Below are 8,078 nucleotides of genomic sequence, written 5' to 3'. Positions count from 1 at the left end.
CAAAACTCTGACAGACCTCAGCTTGCATAAGTATCCTTAATAATAGACCACGAATACACAATCAATAACAAAAAATACTTACATTTCACAAATTACATATTCTTTTTCTCTAGACAATTTCTCGAGTCATGGTTAGCAATATTTCTACACATTCTTCATGGATTGTTTAGGGCTATCTCCCTAGGGGATTTAAATCTCTCCACGTTCTTCTTTCTCCCTTTTGTTTGAGAAATATTAGGATTCAAAATCAATATCTAAAATAAAGATTTGAAAGTCAAAATAAAATAAATATTAATATCAAATTAAACATTAAACATATATCAAATTAAACATTAAACATATATCAAATTAAACATTAAAATCAATTAACCTATAAGGTATCAATCGAAGGCTCTTCAACTGGAGGCTCTTCATTATCTGCGACTCCTTCGGAAGTTTCATTCAACTTTGAAACTCCAATAACCATTTCACCCATCTTTTCTATAAAATATGAATAAGCCTGAACAGTATTCCCTGCATTGTAAGCCACTTTAGAAGCAACCTTGATATAATGAGCCACTCTCAAAGGTTCATGGTTTTCATGGTCGACCACTAATCCAATATCAAACTCTACTATATACGTGTTTGCCTTTTGCATCCACCGCTTCAAAAGAAAATGCATTGAAATCTCTTCGATCTCGTAATGCTGAAAAAGCTTTAACATGTGACCACAAAGTAACCCCATAAACTGAAAATGCTTACATTCACAGTCTGCCTCTAAGGTTCTTCTATTGAAACTCACTTTCCAAACGGACTTCTTCTGCGGGTCCCTGAATTTCACCATGTAGCTTCCGGTTCCATTGTTGACAATCTCGTCCCTATCAAATTTGTACTCCGTCTTTGCCTTCTCTAATTCCTCCTTAAATTTATTGAATAGATTAATTGTATAGACATTCGCAACGTGCATAAGGAGAAAAGCATCTTTAGGCACAATTTGTGAACTATGCTCGGTGCGGTAATCAGAATCTCTTTCATTCCTAGCAATCAAAGCCAAAGACCTCTCATTACCATGTACAAACTCCATTAGCCTAGTTGTCGAATTTACGAATTGGTCATAATGAGAATTCATCGATTCACTTCTCCCAGTCGTATGCATACCAACAAAAATTGTGTCGCTGAGATAACAAGGCACCAATTTCTCCCGTATATTATACATTTCTGTCAACCAAGGATTTTCAGACAACTCATTATTCTCTATTATTATACACCATCTTCTTTCAAAATCACTAATCCTATACGAGAAAGAAATAGTGTTTTTCAAGTCAGTTATCAGTGTCTCAATTTTAGTAAATGGCGACTTCTCTTGAAATTTTTTTTGCATAATATGCCAAAGACAAGTAACGATGGCGAGTATCGAGGGAACACTTTGGCAATAGCTCTGATCATCGCTCTATCACGGTCGATTGATGATTGTCGTTAGCGCACGACCACCCATGGCTGCAAGCCAGACCTTAAATGACCATATGAATGTATCTTACGTCTCATCAAGTAACAATGCGCAACCAAACTGAATGTTGCATATGATGGTTGACTCCATTAAAAGGGGCAAAAGGCATAGAGTATGCATTGATACGATATGTGGTATCAAAAGAGACAACATCCCCAAAATACTCATACCGCACTCGAGACCTCCCACCAACCCAAAAAAAGTTTACTGCAATCCCATTTTGATCTAGATTAATGGCGTAGTAGAACTGGGGATTCTCGGCACTCTTCTGCATAAAATAGTTAAGCACGGTAGTTGCATCACCTTCTTTAGGCATTTTTCTGGTCGAACCGTAATGATGGTTCCAGCAATCCCTCTTTGTAAACCCAAGTTCTTCCCTATTTAAAACAGCTACAACTTTGCCGACTGGTAAACCATTTTCACCAAAAATTTCAGTCAACCTCTTCGCCGCTTCAGGCATATTTTTGTTTGATCTCATACAATTTCTCTTTACTGGACTAACTAAACCATGGCTATGGTCATTTTCAGCACAACTTACATAGTATATATCTTCGTGTTTTCTTTTCGTAACACGCATTCTAGCAAGGCAACTACACCTGATAGTGCTAGTATTTCTAGAAACAGCCACTTCTCTCTTGTTGACCATACTGTTTGTAGTAAGTATTTGCTTCGTCAACACTACTAAAAACCATACCTACAAACGAAGCAACTAGTTTATGCATTTCTCTGTCCGGGGATTTATTGGAAGAAGACCCAACAACTACGTCTTCTTCCATACTGATAGCTATATTTTCTGCCATTAACTCCATTATACACGTATTTCGGTTTGATTAAATGATTTAATCAAAAGATTTAAATGTAAAATCAATTATTCACAAAGCCTGTTAAAGTTGATTTTTAGAATTTCAATTTTCGGTTTTATTTTGGGTTTGGGTTTGATTTTGGGTTTGATTTTTGGGTTTGATTTTGGATTTGATTTCAGTACTGGAGGAGAGAGTGAGAGTGCACGAGAAGGTAAGAGTTTGTTTAGGGTTCGGTTTGATTTTGATTTTTGATAGTTAAAATGGAAATTTTCAGTTTTTGGAGAGAAAGAGAGCGAGAAGGTAAAGGTTTTGATCGTAAAATAGAAATGAAAATTGGGAGAGAAAGAAAGTAATTTACCAAAATACCCTGCTCTATTTAGTTAAGGCAATATTTGGGCCTTTGATTTCTAATTTAGATTGGGTGATCCAACGATGAGTTTCAGCTGTAAGGTTGCCATTAGATTTTCGGCTATCCACCTATCCGGCCCGAATTATATATATATATATATATATATATATATATATATATATATATATATATATATATATATATATATATATATATACAACAACCCCGCTCTTAGACGGACGTCCGTTTACAAACTTTACTTAAAAACCGAAATTTCGAAATACAAAATATACTCTCATGAAGGGTTTTCTCATGAATCGCTCCTTCTCTCTCCGAAGTCCAAACTTACCGGGACTGTTTCCCTCCCTCCAGACTCTCTTTCTCTCTCTCATGGAGTTCCTCTTCTGATTAAAAAAAATTGCATATTTGCGTGTAAAATATTTTGATTCATAAAGTGCATATTCGCGTGTAAAATATTTTGATTCATACTCAAAATGTTCAAATAAGAAAGGGAATTATTTATCGTGATATACACGGCCAATATTCTGATCTGCTCTGATTGTTTGAATATGGTGGGTTGCCTCCTGAGGCAAACTATTTGTTCTTGGGAGACTATGTAGATCGTGGTAAGCAGAGCTTAGAGACCATTTGCCTTCTCCTAGCGTACAAGATCAAGTATCCGGAGAATTTTTTTTCTTCGAGAGGCAACCATGAATGTGCTTCCATTAACCGTATATATGGGGTTTTTATGATGAGTGCAAGAGGAGGTTTAATGTATGGCTTTGGAAGGTATTTTCTTGACTGCTTAATTTTGCCTACTTGCGGCTCTTATTGATGAAAAGATTCTTTGCATGCATGGGGGTTTGTCTCAAGATCTGAGGAGTTTGGATCAAATTCGGAATATTGCTCATCCAGTAGATGTGTTGGATCAGGGTTTGCTCGGTGATTTGCTTTGGGCTGATCCTGACAAAGACATCAAAGGTTGGGGAGAAAATGACAAAGGTGTATCATATACGTTTGGACCTGACAAGGTTGCAGAGTTTCTTTCGAAACATGACCTTGATCTCATTTGCCGGTCTCACTAGATAGTAGAAGATGGATACAAATTCTTTGCCAATCGACAGCTGGTGACTATATTCTCTGCGCCAAATTATTGCGGTGAGTTTGACAATGTTGATGCAATGATGAGTGTAGATGATTCGTTAATATGTTCCTTTCAGATCCTGAAGCCCTCTGATAAGAAAGGAAAAATAGGATTCAGCAACATCTCTAAACTAGGGACGCCACCTCATAAGGGTGGAAAGGGGTGATTCATGAGCCTCAATACATACCACTGGGTTAGTGTGCACCTGTGCTGGTTGATATCTCATTTTGCGAACAGGTTGTTGCTTGAATATTTTAGATACGTGGCATAATTCTTCAATCAAAGAATTCTGTCTTTACCTCTTTTCTTTTACTACCAAATGAGCAGATATACAAAAAAAAAGCAAGTTTTCTTCCAAAATCGTCAGGACTGTTATGAAAGTTATTTAAGTGCTATTTTGTACTACTCTCTTTGTGTGTAAATTAGTTTCACAACAATCAGGCAGTCATGCTAATTGCAATGATTTCGATAATTTAAATTGATTGTTTTCAACTTCCTAATCGGTTACTTTTTTAATTTTGAGTGTAACCTATGAGTGTAATGTTATGCCTCATGTTTACTGTCTCCATAGAAACAACTCCTAGTGATGCCAGTTGAGAGTCCATACCAACTTTGCAGCATGTAATCACTTTGCTGGTTGCAAGTTGAGAGTCCCTGGGATGCATCCATTGAAAGAGAATGTGGCACCTCTTGGAACTACATTCCCGCCTTTGTTATGAACCCAATGGTGCCGAAGTTTAGGTGTTCTCTATTAGAAAAGGGACTTGATAGATAAGTAAAATGATTACTTGTATGATTATTATATTGTTGAAACATCAATCTTAGAGGTGGATTATAGATTCTAGGGCTATGTTCATTGGCATCTTGTTTCAGAATTTCATTTCACCTAAATAATTAACATCAGCCTGAGATAGCAGCAGGAGTGTACTTGGGGCTGTATCCTTCTATAGCGTGGATATCATTCTTTTCCTACTGATGAAGATTTAACAAAGTTATGTTTGCTCAGTCGAGGTCTAATAACTTCGAAACCTTGATATAGTTACTTTTATGAGAGGGCCTTCTTCATACCTTAACCAGGCACTACCAAGATAATTGATTACAAGTTTGATGACTTTCTTACAATAAATTGCACTCCTAGCTGAAAACGAATACTAATCAGAGTAACCGACAAACACAAATCGCTCTTTCTACTAGTGTTCCCATTATCATAGTGTTCCTCGTTCCTAAATTACATAATCAAGAGTAATGACAATCCACGGACTTACGTACATCTGATCTACATATTTTACATAGATATGTGGAATTTGAAGCTGCTCTTCATGTACATCTGATCTGCATATTTTACATAGAGTATTCATTAATCAAGCACAGAAGGCACATTCTTAGATCAACAATGCCACACCATAAAACACTAAGGAATTCATCTACCCACCAAAGTCCATCTTCCTAGAAAAAAAAAAAACAAGACTATGGCACCTATTAGATGCTAGTAGTACCATTCTATTGTCTTACTTTAAAAGAATCAGAAATTTCCGTCAAGGAAATAGAGGGAAAAAAAACATATATAACTAATTCTATCTTTCTTTATTATTTACAACAATTCAGAGCAACAAGTGAAAAGATACCCAAAAGTATATGCAAGTCCATGGTTACATCCAAAAATCTCACATAAATGAGCTGATGAAAAACATCATCTTCCCGGTAGATGAACGAATAATTAGGTTTTAGTGTTTATACTCAACATATGCTTCCTTACAACAGATTGAACTAAGATGAAGCCAAATACAACAACCAACCTTGACGTCCAGAGTAAAATATCGGTAAGACGAGGTGCACAAATAACAGCTCCTTCCTCAAAAGCACCTTCCTTGTAGGCACGAAGTAGAACTCTAAGGAAACATAGTTTCCGGTCAAGAGGTATCTGGCCGGCCCTTTCAGGGTCAAGCTCAAGCTCAAGCTTGTCTCTGCTCTCTAACAGCTTGGTCTTTTACCCAGTTTCTTATTAGGGAATACAAGTAAATGGTTTCCTCGGATGTTATTCAAGTGAGTACTTAAAATATCAGATGTCCTTGCAACAAATCCTTTAAATGGACAAGCATCCTGCTCTAGTGATTCAGAGTCACAATTTTTTTATGCCTGCATCACCCAATGAATTACAACCATTCCTTAACTTTCTCCTCTAGAATTCTCCTTGTAGATGTCTTGAGTAACTCCCCCAAGAGGCTGTCTCAAAAGCAAGCTTGATGCTGTCCCAAGGAGGCGGGCTAGGAACTTTTGAAGGCCTCATAGCGATAGGACGAAGATCCATTTTTTCACCATTGACAATAGCCTCAGGAGCCATGAAGCATGAGTGTGCATTGCAATAAGGGAAATCGAAAGGGAAAGAAGGCAATCCAACCTACAGTGCAAAAGTTTCATTAACATTGGCAATATTAACAAAAATTAAATATACAAGTTGGAAGAAGGTTGAGTTGCATAAACTTACATCACATGCAATCCAGTGATTCTCTCTCAAGCCAACTGGATGAGCTCCACGGTTAACAAGAGGAACCCAGAAAGCCTTGACCCAAGTTAACAGGAGAATGAATGACCACCTGAAAGAGGATTGAAACTTACACATTAATTTTTTTTGTGAGGATCCATTGTCTTAAATTCAGATTTCAGACACTTAAAGTATTGAATACAGAAACAAGTTACAGTTATTTTGGACGCAGATTGTACTTTTTATCATGAAACATTGAGGAAGAAAGAAGGAAAATCGCAGCATACCCAACACATGATCCTCGTATGTTCCTATTCTTTAAGAGCAATATGGGGCATGAGCTCGAAGGCTGTCCTTTCATTTCAGTCGTTGACACGCTAGAGTTCATATCAAGGATATCAATGTTAAAAAAATCCATGCGCTTTTGATGCTTATCCATGCAAAGACGATTCTCCTCTACTGGAGGATTCACCACATTACGAGCTGAGCTTGCCACAAGTCCTTGCTGTCAGAGACTAAAACACTATTCACTTTAAAGTTTGACCATAAATAATTCCCTTTCTTGTTTGAAAATTTTGAGTATGAATCAAAATATTTTACATGCGAATATGCAACTTTTTTTTAATCAGAATTTTAAGATTAGAAATAGAGAGAAAAAGAACCCCACGAGAGATAGAAAGAGAGTCAGGAGGGAGAGAAACAGTCACGGTAAGTTTGGACTTCGGAGAGAGAATGAGCGATTCATAAGAAAACTCTTCGTGAGAGTATGTAAAGTCCGACCTCCGTCTAAGAGTGAGCTTTAATATTAAGTTAAAGCTCCCACATGGGATATTTTTCGAGCTCTATTAAAATTCCACATCATATCATCATCTCCTATTAAAACTGGAATTCCTCTCATATTGATTTTTTTTTAGGCACTTCTAATTAAAATAGGAATCATTCTCCTATTAAAACGGAAATTTTTCATCTATTACAAAAAAGAAATTCTAGCACTTCTGATTAAAACATGAATCATTCTCTTATTAAAATGGTATCTCTCCCCCAGTTAAAAAACGGGTTTCCTTCCATAAGTTTTTTAAAACGGGTTTTTAAAACTTAATTAAAATAATTTGTTGAGAAATTAAAACGAGTTAACGACGAAAACATGAATCACAATATAGTTGCGATTGTTGAGCAAGTTTTTAAAAGAGCCGGTGCGTATGCACGGGTCTCCTTTCTAGTCTTACTATTAAAGCTCCCACAAATGGTATTTTTCGAGCTCTATTAAAATTCCACGTCATCTCCTATTAAAACGAGAATTTCTCTTCTATTTGAAAAACGGCAATTTCTCTTCTATTATAACAAGAATTTTTCTCATATTAAAACAAATTCTAACATTTTTAATTAAAGCGGGAATCCTTCTCCTATTAAAATGAGAATTCCTATCCTATTGAAAATTAAACGAAAATCTATCGTATCTAATTAAAACAGGAATCATTCTCTTATTAAAACATAATCTCTTAGCGACTAAAACGGTAGTCTCAATTTTCTCCCACAAGGGGTATTTTTCGAGTTCTATTAAAATCACACATCATCTCCTATTATAACGAGAATTCTTCTCCTATTAAAACAAATTATAACACTTCTAATTAAAGCGGAAATCATTCTCCTATTAAAATGGAAATTCATCCCCTATTGAAAAAAGAAAAATCTAGTATATCTAATTAAAACGGGAATTATTCTCCTATTAAAACAGGATCTCTCTCCCAATTGAAATAATGTGTTTTTAAAATTTAATTAAAACTTTATTTAAAATAATTTGTTAGAAAATTAAA

The 8,078-nt window shown here is 35.9% G+C and overlaps 1 pseudogene; it reads left to right on the top strand.

The window, feature by feature from the left end:
- Positions 1–2,615: 2,615 nt before the first annotated feature.
- LOC147521856 (serine/threonine-protein phosphatase PP1 pseudogene) lies at positions 2,616–4,250 on the top strand (annotated as a pseudogene).
- Positions 4,251–8,078: the final 3,828 nt, after the last annotated feature.

This window comes from Coptis chinensis, chromosome 1, assembly GCF_015680905.1.
Source record: "Coptis chinensis isolate HL-2020 chromosome 1, ASM1568090v1, whole genome shotgun sequence".
Taxonomy (NCBI): domain Eukaryota; kingdom Viridiplantae; phylum Streptophyta; class Magnoliopsida; order Ranunculales; family Ranunculaceae; genus Coptis; species Coptis chinensis.
The sequence above is the reverse complement of the archived record's forward strand: the minus strand, read 5'-3'. Positions and strand labels throughout refer to the sequence as shown.